Raw genomic sequence first — 23,960 nt, 5'->3', positions numbered from 1 at the left:
AACACAGCTAGAACCAGCCCTGTACCTCACATGGATCCAGAGATCTCTCCATTCATTGCGTTGCTAGATTTATATCAAGCTGACAGCTCAAGGGGAGTGTCTTTTCTGCTGCAGCTCAGGGGGCGTGCCCATGCTCTCCCTATCACAGCTCAGGAGGCGTGTCTCAGCTCTCCCTATCACAGCTCAGGAGGCAGTTGAAGGATTAAACTGAGCATGTGCGGCCATCTCAGTGAGCAGGTCAAAGAAATAAGAAAAAACAAAAACAAAGAGCATGTGGCGCTATACAGATACATTTTATTGAATAACTCAGCGGGTATGCAAAAAATTTTATTCCATGCAATTACAAAAGTATTCAGAGCCAGGTGCTGGTTTGAAAACTGTTGAATATCTTCTGTTGGACAACCTCTTTGATAAATAGGGCTATTCACATGGGCAGATATTTTCTGTCAGTATTTGAAATCCGCTGTATGTTCTAGTTTAGTGCATATTTGGAAGCAAATATGCACAATAGTCTATGGCAGTGCATAAAAAAAAAATCCAGGAAGGAGGGAATAGGCATGTATTACTGAAGCAATACAAATGACAATACAGACGGTATATCATCTGGAATCCGTGTGTAATCCGGAGCCGGAATATGGACGGGTTTAATACAGGACTTAAAGGGGTTGTCCAGGTTCAGAGCTGAACCTGGACATATCCCCATTTTCACCCCGGCAGCCCCCCTGACATGAGCATCGGAGCAGTTCATGCTCCGATGCTCTCCTTTGCCCTGCGCTAAATCGCGCAGGGCAAAGGCATTTTTCTGAGTTCCGGTGACGTACCGGGGCTCTCTATGGGGCTGACAGGAACCCCGGTGATGTCACCGGCACTGATGGGCGGGATTTGGCTCTGCCCTAGCCAGTAAAACGGCTAGGGCAGAGCTAAAGCCCGCCCCTCAGAGCCGGTGACGTCACCAAACACACTGCTGGGCGGAAGTTACCGCCCGGCAGTGTGTTATTGTAAACACAAGAGCCTGTGCCCTGCGCGATCTAGCGCAGGGCACGGGAGCGCATCGGAGCATGAGATGCTCCGATGCCAGGCTCAGGAGGGCTGCCGGGGTGAAAATAAGGGTATGTCCGGGTTCAGCTCTGAACCCGGACAACCCCTTTAATTATATAGGTCAGTTCCTCACCATGTCAGTGTCAGCTGTCAGTGAATGAATGCAATCATTGTCAAGCTGAAAAACTGTCCTGATCATTTTCCAACTAAGGGCTCATGCACACGAACGTGTGCTGGCCGTGCCCGTATTGCAGCCTGTGACCAGCGGGTCCGCAATATACGGGCCCTGGTTGTTTGCGCACTGCATCAAAGATGCGGACCCATTTACTTCAATGGGTCCGCAATCCGGAAGGAGCAGAACGGAGGCATGGAACCCCCGTGGAAGTACTACAGAGTGCTTCCGTGGGTTTTCTGTCCGTGCCTCTGTACCACGCAAAAAACAAAACAAAAAAACAAACAAACAGAACTTGTTCTATTTTTCTGCGGTTCCAATGGATCACAGACCCATTCAAGTTGAATAGGTCTGGATCCATCTGCAGCAGCCACACGGATGGTGCCCGTGCCTTGGGGACCGCAAATTGCAGTCACCAATGCATGGAATGGCTGGGCAACGGCCATGTGCATGAGGCCTAACAAAGGTCCAGGGTTAGGATCAGTTTACAACCTCTAGGTGCACTTAAAACATGTTTGCCGTCACTGGCAGGCATTTTCAAAACTGCAAATATGAACAAAGTATACAATAAACTGCAGAAAGTTTCATTATGCAAAGATTACCATTTTCAAGGATAAGCCTTTAAAGGAACACTAAACACAGAAAAACAATGCACAAAACAATAAAAAGGGCACAGCACATCCTTCCTTCATCTCCTCATTTCCCTCTAATTAATTTTATCTAATATTTGTCACAGACGTTCCCGCGACAGGGGGCAGCAGATCGGCGAGACTGGCAATACGTGGTTTGATCTGACATGTTTTCCGTTTGGATCAAATGACGTTTGTGTTGTTTCCTTCACCAGGTATGGCTATTATGGTCAGTTAACCTTCTCTATTTATTGTTGTTTCTCCCACTATGCTGTGCGGTTTATAGCTTCTGTTGGACTTGTGGATAGCTGGTGTGTGGATCTCGGCTGAGTTCCTGGTGCTGCCACAGGCACTTGAAGTTAAGTGTTTTCTTTCCCTTTTGTATTTTGTTTGGGTTATTTTGGGTGTTGCATTTTCCTGTCATTTGGATTAAGGCCTGAGGAAGACTGTTTGTCTTTTCTTTTGGAGGAACAGGTGGTCTCAGTCCTGACATTAGTACCAGGGTCCTATAGGGCGAGTTAGGACACTAGGTATTCCGGTGTATTAACTCACCTACCTCTGGGTTCTGTTCATACTGGTAATTAGTCAGAACATTGATTAGGGTTTTACTAGGAGGGGTTGATCTCCTTTCCCTAGGTTCCAGGCCTTATTCCCTCACCCCTTTCCCTCCTATGTTCGGTGTGGTCTTTACCTCCCACACCCGAGCGTAACAATATTACAGTTAAAATTAAGGAATACAAAATAAAATTTTCTCTGTGTCTTTCAGAGTCATCACAGTCCTGTGACAAGCTATAAGACAAGTGGATGGAGCAGGAACATGGCACAAATTACCCCTGTTGTTTTCTGCAGAATTTCTTTAACCCCTCTGTTTGTCTCAGATCCACATAGAAAGTTAATGCAAATGATTTCTTGTTTCATTTTAAATCACCTCCAAGTGAAGTGTTCCTTTAAGATGGATTTTCTGTAACTGATCTCTAATTTATGTACTCAGAAAATATATCAGTGTTGTGTACGTTGTATTATAATACCATCATGTGCTGCTGTAGGATTCCTTATGATTTTATGAATGTGAATTTCCAAAAATGCTACCAAAAAAAAAACAATAAAATGTAGGCAACAGCAGGAAACTTCCAGGGACACTGGTTCCTGGATTTGTCAAACCAGAACAGACTAGTTACATAGTTGGGCCCCTTTCACATGAGTGAGTTTTCCCGCGCAGGTGCAATGCGTGACGTAAACGCATTGCACCCGCACTGAATCCTGACCCGTTCATTTCAATGGCTCTGTGTACATGAGCGTTTTTTTTTCACGCATCAGTTCTGCTTTGCATTAAAATCGCAGCATGTTCTATATTCTGAGTTTTTCACGCAACGCAGGCCCCATAGAAGTGAATGGGGCTTCAGTGACAAACGCATTGCATCCGCAAGCAAGTGCAGATGCGATGCGTTTTTCACTGATGGATGCTAAGAGATGTTGTTTTTAAACCTTCAGTTTTTTATCACGTGCGTGAAAAACGCATCAAAACGCATTGCACCCGCGCGGAAAAAACTGAACGCAATCGCAGACAAAACTGCCTGAACTTGCTGGCAAAATGGTGCGAGTTTCACTGAACACATCCGGAGCCAATCCGTCACGCTCGTGTGAAAGAGGCCTTAGGAAGGTTGAAAAAAATATGGGTGGGGAAGTGAATTTTAGCAAAGGGAAGTGAACCCGAGACTTCTACACATTTTCATAATTATTAAAGGGGTATTCCAGTTGTTGGAAGTTATCCTCTATCCACAGGATAGGGGATAACTATTAGATCGGTGAAGTTCCTGCCGCTGGGACCCCCACAATCATGCGAACAGGGGCCCCATATGCCCTGCACCCCGCTGCTGGGTTGTGTCCGATTCTTGGCCGGTCCCCATTATAGTGAATGAGGCCAGACAGAATTCTGGCAGTGCCTGCTTGAATGTAGATGTGAAACAGGCAGCGCCCCCTTGCCATTTTAGGGCAATATTTTTTGTACGACTTATTTATATATTTCCTTAGACTTCTCTTCTCAAGACAAAATAGATTTAAAGGGGTTATCCAGGAAAAGATATTTTCTGTAACTGATCTCTCCTCAGTATCAGATAAGGTTGAGCGGTAAACCGGTGTCAACGATATAACTCGGTATTAAGAAACAGTGATATGGCGAAATTGCTGTTTCCAAATAACCAGTGTTTTGTGACGTCATAGGAGCGGTCATATGCGCGCTGACCGCTCCAAAATCTGTCAGCCAGCCCCTACATCGTGCATATGCGTACCATACATAACATATTACTTCCTGCAAACGGCTGCCCACGGGTCCTCCTCGCTCCCATATTCAAGCCCACTGGCCGAGCACAGGAGTGAGGCGGGCAAAGTCAGTCAGCAGTCCAAGTACAAGCCAAGGTGGGGCAGGAGGAGTGAGAGACCCTAACGGCCCGGGTGTCATAAATAAAGGTTATACTGTCTGTCTGCGTCTTCTGCGGCCCTGGCCCTGCCTGCAAGCTGCACTGCACATGGTGATGGCACTTATTCCCCAATGCCCGCTATGAGAGATCAATATACAGGTCATCAGGAGTCCCATCAGTATAAAGTCTTCCTGTTGCCCCCATACAGGAGCAGCAAGAAGACATTACTGTATGTGGCCCCCCCCCCCATACAGTATAATCTCCCCTTGCGGGCCCCCCCCCATACAGTATAATCTCCCCTTGCGGGCCCCCCCCATACAGTATAATCGCCCCTTGCGGGCCCCCCCCCATACAGTATAATCTCCCCTTGCGGGCCCCCCCCCCATACAGTATAATCTCCCCTTGCGGGCCCCCCCCCCATACAGTATAATTCCCCTTGGGACACTTGAGGGCCCCCCCCCCCATACAGTAATTAATCCCCTTGCGGGCCACCCCCCCTCCCCCATACAGTATAATCTCCCCTTGCGGGCCCCACCCCCCCCAATTACATGGCATAATCTACCACTTGCGGGCCCCCCCCCCCATACAGTATAATCTCCCCTTGCGGGCCCCCCCCCATTACAGTATAATCTCCCCTGCGGCCCCCCCCCCATACAGTATAATCTCCCCTTGCGGGCCCCCCCCCATACAGTATAATCTCCCCTTGCGGGCCCCCCCATACAGTATAATCTCCCCTTGCGGGCACCCCCCCCATACAGTATAATCGCCCCTTGCGGGCCCCCCCCCATACAGTATAATCTCCCCTTGCGGGCCCCCCCCATACAGTATAATCTCCCCTTGCGCCCCCCATACAGTATAATCTCTCCTTGTAGTCCCCAAACTGTATAATATCTCCTTGTCGCCCAAGTTTTTTTTTTTATAAATAGGTACCGTATTTATCGCGATATATATCGTTATTACGATACATTTCTTAATATCGTCATCGTGGGAATATTTTTGATAATCGCCCAACCCTAGTATCAGATCTGTGGGCGTTCAACACCCGGAACCCCCATCGATCATTCAGGTCAATGAGACTAAGCTGCAATACCAAGCACTGCCATTATATGATGTATGGTGCTGTGTTTGGAAAGCTACCGGGAGCCTTCATTGTTCACAAGAGCTCCGGTGAGCACTGTGGCCCCGTGAAACCGGGGTGCCAGGCACTTGGACCCCCTCTGATGTGATAAAGATGACCTATCCTGAGGACAAGTCATCATTATCTTTTCCAGGATAACCCCTTTAATGCTTTTAATCTTTCTTCATAACTAAAAGACCCTTTATGCCCCTTATCAGTTTAGTCGCTCTCCTCTGTACTTTTTCCAGCTGCAGTGCATCCTTTCTATGTACTTGAGCCCAGAACTGGACTGCATTTTCCAGATGAGGCCGCACCAGCGCTTTGTAAAGTGGTAATATCACATCCCTGCCCCGCGAGTCCATGCCTTGCTTAATGCAGGGCAATATCCTGGTGGCCTTAGAAGCAGCTGATTGACATTGTATGCCGTTATTTAATCTGTAGTCTACAAGGACACCTACCGGTAAATCCTTCTCTACAAGTGACTCTCCCAGTGTTACATCGGCCTAGGACATATGCATGTAAATTATTTGTATCTGGATACATAACCACACTTACCCACATTGAACATATTTAAATACAGTACAGCGTACAAAACGGTCGCCAATGCGCCTTAAAATTTGCAGATGGCTACAAGACTTTTTAGTCTTGTCGCCATTTGCGACTGGACCACCGCGCTGCAGCTGAATATTGCGGCGGAGCACTGGAGCCCATAATTCCTTGCCCTGACGCCTGAGGCCTATGGGGTAGTAAAAACCCAGAGCAGTCGGGCGTGATGACGTCATCGCGCCTGTGTCAGGACGCAGAGCACTTACGTGTGCGCATCTGCGTCGCACCATCCCGGGCCGTACCAGCAGTGAGTGAGCGTCAGCGAAAGGACACAGATAAGTAAAAGATTTAAAGGGAATCTGTCACCTAGTTTTACCCTATAGAGCTGCGGACATGCACGGATAGATCTCTGCTAGCAGGTCCGCAATATACCTGTCCCATAGGGCTGTGTGGTTTTATTTTGCTTAAAAAATGATTTTATTGATATGTAAATTAGCTAAGAAAGGTGTCCAAGACATGGTTACTTACGGTTAAGGAGCTCAGCACCGCCCCCTGTGAAGGAGCCCAGCACCGCCTGCATCCAGGAATCTCCTCCTTGCTCACGAAGTTACAGTGCCGTAATCGCGCATCGCACAGTATTGGGAGTGACCAAGTTGATGGAAAAATTAAGAAATCTAACATGTCTGTGTAACAAACTCTGTAGAGACGAAATGCGGCTGAAAGAATTTGTTATGGTGGTCTGGGTCAAATGGAGGAGAAGAGGAAAGAGAAGGTCTCCATGACAGAAGATGCCACTGGATGTAAGAGGTATGTGGTGCTGTATTCTCCCATATGTAGTGCTGGCTCACTACTGTGACCTGCGTCTCAACTTCTCCGCTAAAAGTCCTTTTTTTTTTTTTATTATAATTATATGCATTTTAAATTTGGCGACTAAAAATGTAATTTCGCTCCTACATTTTTCAGATTAGGAGCCAATGGCTCCTGTTTTTTTTTTGGTCTGGAGCACTGCATTACAGCATGGTCACATAGGATACAATTTGCAGAGGAGACATGAGGCCGGACAAAATCCAGGTGAGTTAAAAGGGTTGTCCACTTTTTACTATTGAGGACCTATCCTCAGGAGATCCGTACGCTGTTCCAGCAGACAAGCAGAGCGTCAGACGAAATGATTCTATGGTTGTCTACCGGAACAGCGTGCCAGAGTTTAACACCAGAGGAGTGAAACTAGGCTAAGGGGTTAAAAGGTCAGTTCCCTCTTGCAGGTGGGTGTCAGCTGTTTAACACTGCCCGCATCCATGGCGTATGGAACGGTATCTGAGGCAACTCCATCCCGGCCCACCTGTGACATACATCTACATCACAGTGGGCGCGGGGTTAAAGATTTTCTCACACAGACTCCGGCGGTCAGCTGCTGTCACCAGGGAAAGCTGCGTCTGGGCAGTCCTCTCCTCGCAGCATTACATGCCGTCCACATAACGCATAGACAGGTCGGCAGACGCTGCGCTTACAGAAGGGGGGGTCATGAGACCACCGCTTTAAATATGGAATTCAATTCAGATAAAAGGCAGAATTTCACAGCAATATTGACTCTGTACAGTAATCCAGAAGAGTAAGGGCTCATGTATGTATTTTGTGGTCTGCAAAACAAACAAAAAAAAAAAACGGATGCCATAGTGACAATGCATGTCCTTATCCGCAAAAACGGACAAGAATACGACATGTTCTATTTTTTGGGCGGAACGGACACATAGACACGGAATGCACACAGAGTAATTTCCTTTTTAAGCCCCAGTGAAATGAATGCTTCCGCATACGGACCTGTAAAAAAAAATGGAATGGAAACTGAAGAAAAATAAATACTTTTGTGTGCATGAGCCCTTAGACTGTAAGGGGCAGGGTCCTCCTTGGATTGTATATATGCTTTCCAGGGTGAGCCGATCATACGGAACTGACAGAAATCAGCATCCGGCAGACGACTTTGTACGATGCCCTTCATCACCACGCCCGTGTCATTACCCAAGGTGTGGACATAACGATCACTGGTATAAACCAGATCTCTGTACCGTGCAGCTTACAGGTCAAGTCAGTGGGCAGTGTGTCCAAGGTTGGTATAATTGGTACTTTTATTGCTTCAATTACACACAAGATATAAAATTAGATTGAATTGAAATAAAAAAAAATAAAAAAGTTTACAATTTGCAACTTTGTATATAAACTAAAGAACAATGTAACCAACAAGAAAGTGGTTGTTACAAAACTTCCCTCGTCCTCCATAACACCTGAAGATTCAGCAGGATGGCACATCATCAGGGGTGTCTCTGCAGTAAGAAGAAAGCCCATTTGTGCGTCCACTGAAGGGGCGAGACATGACATTAGGTGGTCACATAGACAAGCCCTGGCATCTGACAGCAGGATCAACCCGATTACACCATCCATAATGCCCGATGGGTCCTCCCCTGTCCCTCTGAACTGTCCATGGTTCCACCGCTGCTCTGTTCCAGGCTACTTTTGGCCCCATAGGGCCAGAAAGCAGCTTGGTCCCATGGCTGCTGCAGCCATTCACAGGCCTCAGCGTGCAAAGTGGCTTAAACGGTACCATCACTGCTGTGACGTAGTGTGCAAGCCACTGTTCAGAGGCAGTGGTTAGGACTAGAGATGAGCAAATCGATTCCGACATCTAGCCTGGCCCTGTCCATCACCTGCCTGTGCCGCTGCTCAGTTTAGCAGCGCAAGTATAGAAGTGTTCATTTGGCTTTGTGAGCAGCGACTGCACATGTGCCGCTACACTTCTGGGCAATCGCTGCACCAAATGCTTGCGCCACCACACTGAGCGAATTTAGAGGGCTGCACTAGATGGATTAGGAGAAGAAACGTCTGGTTTTAATCAGCAGTAGCAGCCCTATCAGGTATTTTGGATGGTTCAATAGGGTTGGTCCTGCTGACAGCTACCCTTTAAAATTCTTGGCGCAGATTTTGTTTTTTTCCCAACAGGCATCCATTCTGGCAACGCTCATTAACTATAAGCATATTCAGGGGATGACCCCTTTAAATATAAATATACAAATACACAGTATGTTAGGTTGTGAATTTAGACTGGTCCTATACATTAGCTTATAGGGGTTATCCGCGCAATCCAGCATGGTGGCCACTCAGGCCTCTTGCACACGAACGTTGTGCATCCGTTCCATGCATTGGGGACTGCAATTTGCAACGTCTGTGCGGTGGCCGGAACGGATCGAGACCCATTCAACTTGAACGGGTCCGTGATCCGTCTGCACCGCGAAAAAATAGAACAAGTTCAAATTTTTTTTTGCAGTGCAGAGGGACGGACAGAAACACCATGGAAGCACTCCGTAGTGCTTCCGTAGGGCTCAGATCCATGCTGACGGACCCATTCAAGTGAATGGGTCTGCATCAGTCATGCAGAATGCACACGGGCCAGTGCCCGCTGTATGAGGACCGCAATACGGCCACAGGCACACAACATTCGAGTGCAAGAGGCCTCATATTGGGCATGTGATCTTAGCCTGGGGTTAGAAGCTGCAGCGCATGCGCCAGTCTGAATCTTTTGACACTGCGCTGGTGAGAGATTCAGACTCATGCATACGATGCAGGTTCTAACTCCTGCCTAGGATCACATCAATATAAGTCACATGATCCCGACACGACCGCCACAAAGGATTGCAGCGCAAACCAAGTAAACCCCGTTAGTGTCAGCTGAGCCCGCCGATTTTGCCCGTCTAAACTGTACAGGGGCGGGGGATCCTCACTTTCCTACTAAATACGTCAAAGGATCGGGCTGTCAAATTTCAACATGCCCGATCTTTTTGTTCTTCAAATGGCCTTCCCATCTCAGGATGCCGCTCCGACCTCCTGGATATGACAGCCAGAGGTGGTTAGGACTATGAAAAGAGGCAAATGGACTGTGCTATGCTGTTTCCATAAGGAGAGGTTACGGGAATGGAGTAGCACAGCCAACGCAGCTGCTTCCGTATTTCCGACCATCTCTGACTGGAGGGGGGCAGACTCCGTTCTCAAGAGAGGAACATCCATCAGACATTTAGGACGCATCTTGTGAATGTGCCAACAATTTTGAACCGGGCATTAAAAGCAATCTGGTGGCAGCCGCTTATACCCCTCTCCATGCTCGGCCGAGCCTGCATGTGAGCCTACCGTACAGACACTGGGCAGGGGAACAGGTCTTGCTTCCATCACTACGGCAGTCACACACAAAAACCAAGGCAACAAAACAAACGGCAATGACCGGTCACCCACTGACCTCCGAGGAGAAGAGAGAAATCATGAAGGAATGGAACCCCGACACACTACAGCCTCTGATCTAATGAATGGGATCACAAAATAACACCGCATCTACAAACGATCCACTATGATCAGATGCAATCGTTAAAGGGGTTGTGCCACTTTAGCAAACTGCATCTATCATGTAGACAAAGTTAATACAAGGCACTTACTAATGTATTGTGATTGTCCATATTGCCTCCTTTGCTGGCTGGATTCATTTTTCCATCACATTATACACTGCTCGTTTCCATGGTTATGACCACCCTGCAATCCATCAGCGGTGGTTGTGCACCAGCCTATGCTCGCTCCCATGGTCCTAGCCACCATAGAGGCCAGTGTTTTTTTTTTTTATAGTGTGCAAGCATGACCACCGCTGATGAATTGTAGGGTGGTCGTAACCATGGAAACGAGCAGTGTATAATGTGATGGAAAAATTAATCCAGCCAGCAAAGGAAGCAATATGGACAATCACAATACATTAGTAAGTGTCTGGTATTAACTTCCTCTACATGATAAATGACATTTACTGTTGTGAGACAACCCATAGACAGGATTTTAACTCATTGTTGGCTGGAGGTGTGACATGTAACAGGCAATCTGTCAATGTCAAATGATGAAACGCGTTAGTGGTGGATTTAAAGGAAATTTACACAAATCTCTTGCAGAAGTTAAAAGTGATCAGGAGACAAAATTAATGATGTGACATTGCTAAGGCGCAGCTCTGGAGAGAGGAGCCTCTGCAAATCACTACTGACCCATTACAAGTCCCTGCGACCTGGGGTGCGACATCTTTGTCTGCGACATTGGCTTATATGCACAAAACAGCAGCGCAAATACAGGAGCTAGGCAAGCAACCTGCAATGTCACACTGCGACCTCTGCCTATATGGCCGCGAACTCAGGTGTAGAGCTCTTCCATACAGCTGCGCCCCGTCCACAGCTCGCTGTCCCCCTGTATCCTGCACTCACCCTGAGCCTCTACACGCTGTCACCGACTCCATGGTATCTCAGCCCGGTCTGTCGTGCGGAGCCGAGTGCGCATGCGCGGAGATTCCCAGCTACTCCACGCAGAAGACGTCACGCCGTGGATACCATCCGTACAGTATTCTTTCCGTACACAAGAGCTCACGTGGTGCGTGACGTAGGAGCGTGCGTCCTAATTTTGTAAAATGGATGCGCTGCGCTCCGTGCGAGGTCGCCATTATGGCGAAGGGACTTGTGTGCTTTTTTTTTTTCCCTCAGAAAAGTTTTAACGCGGAGTGTTCCGTGATGTTCTTCGGCGCTGCGCTCAGCTGTCTCCTGTACGGGCTGTTGGGATGCCGCTGCTGAAGCGGAACTGGCCCTGGCAGCCATTTTGTTAATTTGCACTGGTCATGTATGGACTCCAATCTTTATATGCAGCAGTGCTCCAGTGGGTGCGGGGTTGCAGGTTTTTTTTGGGTGCTATATTTTTTATTTGCACACATTTTTTACATGTGTCTTTGAAGCTGCACGGTGAAAATGGCTCCCAGGGGGCGTGTGGTGTTTATAAATGAACCAAAAAAATATGCAATGACCCAAAAACAGCTAGGGGTCCTTCACAAGACGGATTTCACAGTGGAATTTTGCCACAGACAGCCGCGCAGAGATTCCGCCGGGAACTCACCGGCAGCCACGTCTATCCCAATAGGAAGCAGCACTGAGGATCACAGAGTGAGGGACAGGACCTACTAAAAGGAATGACAGGATGGAATGCCCATAGAGAATAATGGACCAGAGTGGAATGCCCATAGAGAATAATGGAAATGTAATATTTGAATTAGAGACAAAACCATTTGACATCTCTAATAATTATTTAGCAGACATACTCTCCAAGTTCAGTGGGATTATTTAAAGGGAGTCTGTCACCACTATATGACCATATACACCCCTTACATGGCGCTGTAGCACACCTATACATGATTGCAATGGTACCTTTGTTATTTTCTTTAGGCATCCAGAAGCAGGAAAAACAACATTTATTTAATATGCAAATGAGCACTCGCAAGTGCCCAGTGGCAGTGTTCCGTGTGTAGGTGCCCAGGCTGCCCTGCCTTTTAACCGTTACTCCTCCCCCAGCCTCTTCCTTTGCCCACCCTCCTATTCCCTTGTATCATCGCTAGGTCCGGCTGAGATCCCGCGCCTGCGCACTGCTTCGCCGGGCCGGGGCATGCACACTGTAATGCCCATTTTGGATACGGCATCAATTCAACTAGTGCGCATGCGCCATCCGGCGAAGCAGTGCGCAGGTGCGGGATCTCGGCCGGACCTAGGGATGATACAAGTGAATGGGAGGGTGGGCAAAGGAAGAGGCTGGGGGAGGAGTAACGGTTAAAAAGGCAGAGCATCCTGGGCACCTACACACGGAACACCGCCCCTGGGCACTTAGGAGTGCTCATTTGCATATGAAATAAATGTCGTTTTTCCTGCTTCTGGATGTCTAAAGAAAATAACAAAGGTACCATTAGAATCCTGTATAGGTGTGCTACAGCGTCATGTAAGTGCTGTATATGGTCATATAGTGGTGACAGACTCTCTTTAATGTTCAGATTTAGTGGAATTATCACCTTTTTCTGCAGAATGACTAGGGTGAATGACACAAAGGAATGCCCATAGACTTTAACAGGAAAGTGGAATGCCCATGGAGAATAATGGACCAGAGGAATGCCCATAGAGAATAATGGACCAGAGGAATGCCCATAGAGAATAATGGACCAGAGTGGAATGCCCATAGAGAATAATGGAAATGTAATATTTGAATAAGAGACAAAACCATTTGACATCTCTAATAAATATGTAGCAGACATACTCTCCAAACTCGGTGGGATTATTTAAAATTAAGATTAAGTGGGATTATCATTGGTTTCTATGGAATGACAAGAGGAATTACAGAATGGAATGCCCATAGAGAATAATGTACCAGAGTGGAATGCCCATAGAGAATAATGGAAATGTAATATTTGAATTAGAGACAAAACCATTTGACATAACTAATAATTATTTAACAGGCTTACTTTCCAAGTTCAGTGGGATTATTTAATGTTCAGATTCAGTGGAATTATCACCTTTTTCTGCAGAATGATGAGGGTGAATGATACAAAGGAATGCCCATAGACTATAATAGGAAGTAAACTCTGAGCTCATTTGCAGGTAAATCTGTGTTATGTAGGACATTAACATGATAATCCCGCTTAATCTCAATTTTAAATAATCCCACTGAACTTGAAGAGTAAGGCTACATGCACATGTTCAGGATTCATGTGCGGAGCATCCGCACTGAAATCCGCAGGTGTTCGCAGGCAAATCTGTGCGGTCAATCCGCATCAATTGGTGCAGATTTCCATGTGGATTTTATTGAAATGAAGAAAATCTGGTCAGGAAAAATAAAATAAATTGACATGCTGCGGATTTTAAAATCCGCACCGCGGGTCAAAATCTACGCGGAAAAAATCTGCATCGTGTGCACTGAGAATTTCAAGTTCTCATAGAATAAAATGTACATGACCTACAGTGCGGATTTTCCGCGCGCAATCCTGATCGTGTGCATTTAGCCTAAACCTGCTACAGATTTATTTGATATGTTGAATGGTTCAGGCACCAAGTCACGTTTTACTTCCCATTATAGCCTATGGGCATTCCATCACCTTTGCATTCTATAGAAAACAGTTATAATCCAAGGTAATTTTCATTTTACAATATGCTACTGTACCCAGGGAACACTTTCGGTAAAGGTTAATGTCCTACATAACACAGATTTACCTGCAAATGAGCTCATAGTTTACTTTCCATTATAGTCTATGGGCATTCCTTTGTGTCATTCACCCTCGTCATTCTGCAGAAAACAGTGATAATTCAAATGTTCAAATCTGAACATTAAATAATCCCACTGAATTTGGAGAGTATGTCTGCTAAATAATTATTAGTTATGTCAAATGGTTTTGTCTCTAATTAAAATATTACATTTCCATTATTCTCTATGGGCATTCCACTTTGTCATTCCTTTTAGTATGCCCCCACAGTGATAACTTTCTGAGTACAGATAATATAGTAGATATCACCTGCAGTCCTATGTAATAACACAGTCATGGCTATCTGGGCACAGAAAATGTAGTAGTGTTACCTGTAGTCCTATGTGAAGCCACAGATGACACTAGTGCTAATAATGTGTTAGTGTTACCTGCAGTCCTATGTAAAACCAGAGATAGACTACTTTCACACTTGCGTTTTGTGCGGATCCGTCTTGTATCTGCACACATGGATCCGCACGAATATTGCAAACGCTTGTATCCGTTCATAACGGATCAGTTTGCATTATTTATAAAAAAAAAGTCTAAGTCAAAACGGATCTGTCTTGACTTAGGCCCCATGCACACGGCCGTGTGCGGGCCGTGGAACCGCGGCCTGGATCCCTCCTGAGAGCAGGAGCGCACGGCGTCACTGGTTGCTATGACGCCGTGCGCTCCCTGCTGCCGGCACAGTACAGTGTAATACACTGGTATAGATCATACCAGTGTATTACTGTACTGTGCCGGCAGCGGGGTGCGCACAGCGTCATAGCAACCAGTGACGCCGTGCGCTCCTGCTCTCAGGAGGGATCCAGGCCGCGGTTCCACGGCCCGCACACGGCCGTGTGCATGGGGCCTTAAATGGAAACACCAAATTAGACCCCTGAATTCAGACCCTAGATTAAACCCCTAAATTAGTTTAGGCCCCAGAATAGACTCCTAAATTTGGAACTTAGACCAGAACCCCTAAATTAAATATTACCCCAGTGTTCTAAATTCAGACCCCCAGACAATGTATAAATAAATTATTCGGACCCCAGACCAGATTAATATAAATTATTAGGAGTCGGACCCCAGACCAGACTCATACAGCCAGTTTGCATGGTGTGTGTGTGCTACCAAATACCACGTACTAATGCTACATGGTGTGGTGTTTTTGGGCAGGGATCCCCCCAGCCTCCACTAATAGGAGAATAATGAGCAACAAACCTGTTTGTGGGGGAATTCCTTAGACCCCCCCCCAGTATACCTCAGGCTACACAGCGTGACAGATTGGCTCCGGGTGCGTTCAGTGAAACTCGCACCATTTTGCAAGCGAGTTCAGTCACTTTTGTCTGCGATTGCATTCAGTTCAGTCTTTTCCGCGCGGGTGCAATGCAATTTGAAGCGTTTTTCACACCCGTGATAAAAAACTGAAGGTTTACAAACAACATCTCTTAGCAACCATCAGTGAAAAACGCATCGCACCTGCACTTGCTTGTGGATACAATGCGTTTTTAACTGAAGCCCCATTCACTTCTATTGGGCCAGGGCTGCGTGAAAAACGCAGAATATAGAACATGATGTGTTTTTCACGCAACGCAGAACTGATGCGTGAAAAAAACGCTCATGTACACAGACATATTGAAATAAATGGGTCAGGATTCAGTGCGGGTGCTATGCGTTCACATCACGCTTTGCACCTTTCCACCCCTTAAAATTTTGGTACGGGGGTCCACTTTCAAAAATGGGGTCATTTCTTGGGGTTTTTAATTTCTGGGCACCTCAGGAATTTTTTAAATGCGACATGGCACCTAAAATTCATGTCTGTTTATTCAGGCCTACAAAATCCATATTTTTGCAGTTTGCCTCTAGAGCCCTGCTATCCGCCAATACAGCAGGTTGCAAGCACATATGGGGTGTTACCTGAATGGGGAGAAAATGGGGAACATATACTGGGGTGCATTTTCTCCTTTAACCCCTTATGGAAGTGAAAAATTGGGGTCTCCTAGTAATTTTTCATTTTTACAAATGTGTGCTTTGAAATCCTTTCTCTAGTATTTCTGTGAGACACTTTTTTGTTGAAAAGAATCCTTTCCACCGGTTAAAATGTTAGTACGGGGGTGCTCTTTCCGAAATGGGGTCACTTCTTGGGGTTTTTCATTTCTGGGGACCTCAGGAATTTATTTAATGCAACATGGCACCTAAATTCCATGTCTGTTTATTCAGGCCTACAAGAAACCGTTTTTGCACTTTGCCTCTAGAGACCTTCTGTGCGTCAATACAGCGGTCTACAAGCACATATGGGATGTTTTCAAATAGGGGAGAAAATGGGGGACATATACTGGGGTGCCATTTTTCCTTTAAACCTTTGTGAAAGTGAAACATTAGGGTCTGCTAGTAATTTTTCATATTTACAAATGTGTGCTTTGGAATCCTTTCTCTAGTATTTCTGCCTTCTGTGAGACACCTTTTTATTGAAAAGTACCCTTTCCACCACTTAAAATGTTCATACGGGGGTGCTCTTTCCGAAATGGGGTCACTTAGCGTTTTTCCTTTCTGGGGACCTCAGAAATTTATTTTATGTGACATGGCACCTAAAATCCATGTCTGGCAATTCAGGCCTATCAGCAAAATTCATATTTGCCATTTGCCTGCTATGCGCACATACTGCAGGCTACAAGCAAATATGGGGTGTTTCCTGAATGGGATAAATGGGGAACACAACTTGGGGTGCATTTACCCCTTTAAACCCCTTGTGAAAAAAAATTGGGGTCTGCTAGTAATTTTTTTTCACAAATATGTGCTTTGAAATGCTTTCCAAGTCTTCTGGGAGACACCTGTTTGCTAAAAAGTACCCTTTCTACCACTTAAAAAGTTTGTACGGGGGTGCTCTTTCCAAAATGAGGTCACTTCTTGGGGTTTTATATTTTTGGGGTCCTCAGGAAATGTATTTAATGCGACATGGCACCTAAAATCCATGTCTGGCAATTCAAGCCTACAAAAAACTGTTTTTGCACTTTGCCTTTAGAGACCTGCTGTGCACTAATACAGCGGTCTACAAGCACATATGGGGTGTTTAGTAAAAGAGGAGAAAATGGGGAACATATACTGGGGTGCATTTTCTCCTTTAACCCCTTGTGAAAGTGAAAAATTGGGGTCTGCTAGTAATTTTTTATTTTTACAAATGTGTGTTTTGAAATCCTCTCTCTAATATTTCTGCCTTCTGTGAGACACCTTTTTGTTGAAAAGTACCCTTTCCACCACTTAAAATGTTCGTACGGGGTGCTCTTTCCGAAATGGGGTCACTTCTTGGGGTTTTTCATTTCTGGGGACCTCAGGAATTTATTTAATGCTCTTTGCTTCTAGAGACCTGCTGTGCGTCAATACAGCAGGCTACAAGCACATATGGGGTATTTTCAAAAAGGGGAGCAAATGGGGAACATATACTGGGGTGCCATTTTTCCTTTAACCCTTTGTGAAAGTGAAACATTGGGGTCTGCTAGTAATTTTTCATATTTACAAATGTGTGCTTTGGAATCGTTTCTCTAGTATTTCTGCCTTCTGTGAGACACCTGTTTGCTGAAAAGTACAATTTCCACCACTTAAAAAGTTTGTACGGGGTGCTCTTTCCGAAATGGGGTCACTTGGGGTTTTTCATTTCTGGTGACCTCAGGAATTTATTTAAGGGTACTTTCACACTAGCGTTTTTCTTTTCCGGCGCTGAGTTCCGTCCTAGGGGCTCAAATCCGGAAAAGAACTGATCAGTTTTATCCTAATGCATTCTGAATGGAGAGAAATCCGTTCAGGATGCATCAGGATGTCTTCAGTTCAGTCTTTTTGACTGATCAGGCTTTTCAGAAAACCGTAGCATGTTGTATTTTTACCTCCGGCCAAAAATCCGGAACACTTTGACTGAACTCCGGATCCAGCTTTTTTCCCATTGACCTGGATTAACGCCGGCGCTGTGTGTTTCGTCAAAACGGATCCGGTTTTTGCATGTTAAACCCGAAAAATTTGAAAAAAAAGGTTAAAGTCCATTAATGGCGGATCCGTTTTTTTCCAATGCATTTTTCATTGTGATCAAAATCCTGATCAGGATTCAAATGTAATCAGTTTTCACACGTTTTTCCGGATCCGGCAGGCAGTTCCGGTAACGGAATTGAACGCCGGATTCAAACAACGCTAGTGTGAAAGTAGCCTAATGTGACATAGAACCTAAAATCCATGTCTGCAAATTTAGGCCTATCAGAAAAATTCATATTTTGCCATTTGCCTGCTATGCGCACATACTGCAGGCTACAAGCAAATATGGGGTGTTTTCTGAATGGGAATAAAATGGGGAACACAACTTGGGGTGCATTTTCCCCTTTAACCCCTTGTGAAAAAAATTGGGGTCTGCTAGTAATTCCCTCCCCCCCCCCCCCCCACAAATATGCACATGTGCTTTGAAATGCTTTCCAAGTATTTTTGTCTTCTGTGAGACACCTGTTTGCTAAAAAGTACAATTTCTTCCACTTGAAATGTTTGTACGGGGGTGCTCTTTCTGAAATAGGGTCACTTGGTGTTTTTCATTTCTGGGGACCTCAGGAATTTATTTAATACGACATGGCACCTAAAATCCATGTCTGTTTATTCAGGCCTGCAAAATTTTTTTTTTGCACTTTGCCTCTAGAAACCTGCTGTGCGTCAATACAGCAGGCTACAAGCACATATGGGGTGTTTGCAAAAAGGGGAGAAAATGGGGAACATATACTGGGGTGCATTTTATCCTTTAACCCCTTGTGAAAGTGAAAAATTGGGGTCTGCTAGTAATTTTTCATTTTTACAAATGTGTGCTTTGAAATTCTTTCTCTAGTATTTCTGCCTTCTGTGAGACACCTTTTTGTTAAAAATTACCCTTTCCACCACTTAAAATGTTCGTACGGGGGTGCTCTTTCCGAAATTAGGTCACTTCTTGGGGTTTTTCATTTCTGGTGACCTCAGGAATTTATTTAATGCGACATGGCAACTAAATGCCATGTCTGTTTATTCAAGCCTACAAAAAACAATTTTTGCACTTTGCCTTTAGAGACCTGCTGTGCACTAATACATCGGTCTACAAGCACATATGGGGTGTTTAGAAGAAGAGGAGAAAATTGGGAACATATACTGGGGTGCATTTCTCCTTTAACCCCTTGTGAAAGTGAAAAATTGTGGTCTGCTAGTAATTTTTCATTTTTACAAATGTGTGTTTTGAAATCCTCTCTCTAATATTTCTGCCTTCTGTGAGACACCTTTTTGTTGAAATGTACCCTTTCCACCACTTAAAATGTTCGTATGGGGGTGCTCTTTCCGAAATGGCGTCACTTCTTGGGGTTTTTCATTTCTGGGGACCTCAGGAATTTATTTAATGCGACATGGCAACTAAATTCCATGTCTGCCAATTCAGGCCTATCAGCAAAATTCATATTTGCCATTTGCCTGCTATGCGCACATACAGCAGGCTACAATCAAATATGGGGTGTTTCCTGAATAAGGATAAAATGGGGAACACAACTTGGGGTGCATTTTCCCCTTTATCTCCTTGTGAAAAAAAATTGGGGTCTTTTAGCAATCCCCCCCCTCGACAAATATGTGCTTTGAAATGCTTTCCAAGTATTTCTGTCTTCTGTGAGACACCTGTTTGCTAAAAAGTACCCTTTCTACCACTTAAAATGTTCGTACGGGGGTGCTCTTTCCGAAATTAGGTCACTTCTTGGGGTTTTTAATTTCTGGTGACCTCAGGAATTTATTTAATGTGACATTGTACCTAAAACCCATGTCTGCCAATTCAGGCCTATCAGCAAAATTCATATTTTCCATTTGCCTGCTATGCGCACATACTGCAGGCTACAAGCAAATATGGGGTGTTTCCTGAATGGGATAAATGGGGAACACAACTTGGGGTGCATTTTCCCCTTTATCTCCTTGTGAAAAAAAATTGGGGTCTTTTAGCAATTCCCCCACCCCCCCTCGACAAATATGTGCTTTGAAATGCTTTCCAAGTATTTCTGTCTTCTGTGAGACACCTGTTTGCTAAAAAGTACAATTTCTTCCACTTGAAATGTTCGTACGGGGGTGCGCTTTCTGAAATAGGGTCACTTCTTGGTGTTTTTTATTTCTGTTCTGGGGACCTCAGGAATTTATTTAATGCGACATGGCACCTAAAATCCATGGCTGTTTATTCAGGCCTGCAAAAAAATGTTTTTGCACTTTTCCTCTAGAGACCTGCTGTGTGTCAATACAGCAGGCTACAAGCACTTATGGGGTGTTTGCAAAAAGGGGAGAAAATGGGTAACATATACTGGGGTGCATTTTCTCCTTTAACCCCTTGTGAAAGTGAAAAATTGGGGTTTGCTAGTAATTTTTTCATTTTTACAAATGTGTGCTTTGAAATCCTTTCTCTAGTATTTCTGCCTTCTGTGAGACACCTTTTTGTTAAAAATTACCTTTCCACCACTTAAAATGTTCGTGGGGGGTGCTCTTTCCGAAATGAGGTCTTTTCTTGTGGTTTTTCATTTCTGGTGACCTCAGGAATTTATTTAATGTGACATGGCACCTAAAATCCATGTCTGGCAATTCAGGCCTATCAGCAAAATTCATATTTGCCATTTGCCTGCTATGCGCACATACTGCAGGCTACAAGCAAATATGGGTGTTTTCTGAATGGGAATAAAATGGGGAACACAACTTGGGGTGCATTTTCCCCTTTAACCCCTTGTGGGAAAAAATTGGGGTCTGCTAGTAATTATTTTTTTTCACAAATATGTGCTTTGAAATGATTTCCAAGTATTTCTGTCTTCTGTGAGACACCTGTTTGCTGAAAACTACCCTTTCCACCACTTAAAATGTTCGTACGGGGGTGCTCTTTCCGAATTGGGGTCACTTCCTGGGGTTTTCCATTTTTGGGGTTCTCAGGAAATGTATTTAATGCGACATGGCACCTAAAATCCATGTCTGGCAATTCAAGCCTACACAAAGCAATTTTTGCACTTTGCCTTAACCCTAAGTTCACACTTGCGCGTTTTACAGCGCGTTCCTACGCGCTGTAAAACGCGCAACACATGAAAACCAATGCTTCCCTATGGGGCTGGTTCACATTTTTCGCGTTTTACAGCGCGTTTGAACGTGCTGTAAAACGCCGACGCTCAAACAAGTACAGGAGCTTTTTTTGGCGCGTTTGACGCGCATTTGGGCCATAGACTCTTTGGACAACACTGCTGTCAATCACCCAAACGCGCGTTTACTATTACAAAAAACGTGCATAAATACGCGCGACAAAATCGCGTGTAAAAACGCGCGTTTGCGAAACGCTTAGGTGTGAAACCAGGGTTAGAGACCTGCTGTGCACTAATACAGCGGTCTACAAGCACATATGGGGTGTTTAGAAAAAGAGGAGAAAATGGGGAACATATACTTGGGTGCATTTTCTACTTTAACCCCTTGTGAAAGTGAAAAATTGTGGTCTGCTATTAATTTTTCATTTTTACAAATGTGTGTTTTGAAATCCTCTCTAATATTTCTGCCTTCTGTGAGACACCTTTTTGTTGAAATGTACCCTTTCCACCACTTAAAATGTTCGTACGGGGTGCTCTTTCCGAAATGGGGTCACTTCTTGGGGTTTTTCATTTCTGGGGACCTCAGGAATTTATTTAATGCGACATGGCACCTAAATTCCATGTCTGTTTATTCAGGCCTACAAGAAACTGTTTTTGCTCTTTGCTTCTAGAGACCTGCTGTGCGTCAATACAGCAGGCTACAAGCACATATAGGGTATTTTCAAAAAGGGGAGCAAATGGGGAACATATACTGGGGTGCCATTTTTCCTTTAACCCTTTGTGAAAGTGAAACATTGGGGTCTGCTAGTAATTTTTCATATTTACAAATGTGTGCTTTGGAATCGTTTCTCTAGTATTTCTGCCTTCTGTGAGACACCTGTTTGCTGAAAAGTACAATTTCCACCACTTAAAAAGTTTGTACGGGGTGCTCTTTCCGAAATGGGGTCACTTGGGGTTTTTCATTTCTGGTGACCTCAGGAATTTATTTAAGGATACTTTCACACTAGCGTTTTTCTTTTCCGGCGCTGAGTTCCGTCCTAGGGGCTCAAATCCGGAAAAGAACTGATCAGTTTTATCCTAATGCATTCTGAATGGAGAGAAATCCGTTCAGGATGCATCAGGATGTCTTCAGTTCAGTCTTTTTGACTGATCAGGCTTTTCAGAAAACCGTAGCATGTTGTATTTTTACCTCCGGCCAAAAATCCGGAACACTTTGACTGAACTCCGGATCCGGCTTTTTTCCCATTGACCTGGATTGGCGCTGTGTGTTTCGTCAAAACGGATCCGGTTTTTGCATGTTAAACCCGAAAAATGTGAAAAAAAAGTTAAAGTCCATTAATGGCGGATCTGTTTTTTCCAATGCATTTTTCATTGTGATCAAAATCCTGATCAGGATTCAAATGTAATCAGTTTTCACACGTTTTTCCGGATCCGGCAGGCAGTTCCGTTAACGGAATTGAACGCCGGATTCAAACAACGCTAGTGTGAAAGTAGCCTAATGTGACATAGAACCTAAAATCCATGTCTGCAAATTTAGGCCTATCAGAAAAATTCATATTTTGCCATTTGCCTGCTATGCGCACATACTGCAGGCTACAAGCAAATATGGGGTGTTTTCTGAATAAGGATAAAATGGGGAACACAACTTGGGGTGCATTTTCCCCTTTATCTCCTTGTGAAAAAAAATTGGGGTCTTTTAGCAATTCCCCCCACCCCCCCCTCGACAAATATGTGCTTTGAAATGCTTTCCAAGTATTTCTGTCTTCTGTGAGACACCTGTTTGCTAAAAAGTACAATTTCTTCCACTTGAAATGTTCGTACGGGGGTGCGCTTTCTGAAATAGGGTCACTTCTTGGTGTTTTTTATTTCTGTTCTGGGGACCTCAGGAATTTATTTAATGCGACATGGCACCTAAAATCCATGTCTGTTTATTCAGGCCTGCAAAAAAATGTTTTTGCACTTTTCCTCTAGAGACCTGCTGTGTGTCAATACAGCAGGCTACAAGCACTTATGGGGTGTTTGCAAAAAGGGGAGAAAATGGGTAACATATACTGGGGTGCATTTTCTCCTTTAACCCCTTGTGAAAGTGAAAAATTGGGGTTTGCTAGTAATTTTTTCATTTTTACAAATGTGTGCTTTGAAATCCTTTCTCTAGTATTTCTGCCTTCTGTGAAACACCTTTTTGTTAAAAATTACCTTTCCACCACTTAAAATGTTCGTGGGGGGTGCTCTTTCCGAAATGAGGTCTTTTCTTGTGGTTTTTCATTTCTGGTGACCTCAGGAATTTATTTAATGTGACATGGCACCTAAAATCCATGTCTGGCAATTCAGGCCTATCAGCAAAATTCATATTTGCCATTTGCCTGCTATGCGCACATACTGCAGGCTACAAGCAAATATGGGTGTTTTCTGAATGGGAATAAAATGGGGAACACAACTTGGGGTGCATTTTCCCCTTTAACCCCTTGTGGGAAAAAATTGGGGTCTGCTAGTAATTATTTTTTTTCACAAATATGTGCTTTGAAATGATTTCCAAGTATTTCTGTCTTCTGTGAGACACCTGTTTGCTGAAAACTACCCTTTCCACCACTTAAAATGTTCGTACGGGGGTGCTCTTTCCGAATTGGGGTCACTTCCTGGGGTTTTCCATTTTTGGGGTTCTCAGGAAATGTATTTAATGCGACATGGCACCTAAAATCCATGTCTGGCAATTCAAGCCTACACAAAGCAATTTTTGCACTTTGCCTTAACCCTAAGTTCACACTTGCGCGTTTTACAGCGCGTTCCTACGCGCTGTAAAACGCGCAACACATGAAAACCAATGCTTCCCTATGGGGCTGGTTCACATTTTTCGCGTTTTACAGCGCGTTTGAACGTGC

General features: G+C 44.7%; 1 protein-coding gene across 2 annotated transcripts in view; it reads right to left on the bottom strand.

The window, feature by feature from the left end:
• Positions 1 to 11,299, bottom strand: part of CCAR1 (cell division cycle and apoptosis regulator 1) — a 72,258-nt gene extending 60,959 nt beyond the window's left edge. For both annotated transcript variants that reach the window (XM_044296286.1, XM_044296287.1), the window contains exon 1: positions 11,190 to 11,299. The gene's annotated coding sequence lies outside the window, so the exon portion shown is untranslated. The remainder of the gene's footprint in view (positions 1 to 11,189) is intronic.
• Positions 11,300 to 23,960: the final 12,661 nt, after the last annotated feature.

The sequence above is a fragment of the Bufo gargarizans genome, chromosome 6, assembly GCF_014858855.1.
Source record: "Bufo gargarizans isolate SCDJY-AF-19 chromosome 6, ASM1485885v1, whole genome shotgun sequence".
NCBI classification, from domain to species: Eukaryota; Metazoa; Chordata; class Amphibia; order Anura; family Bufonidae; genus Bufo; species Bufo gargarizans.
The sequence above is the reverse complement of the archived record's forward strand: the minus strand, read 5'-3'. Positions and strand labels throughout refer to the sequence as shown.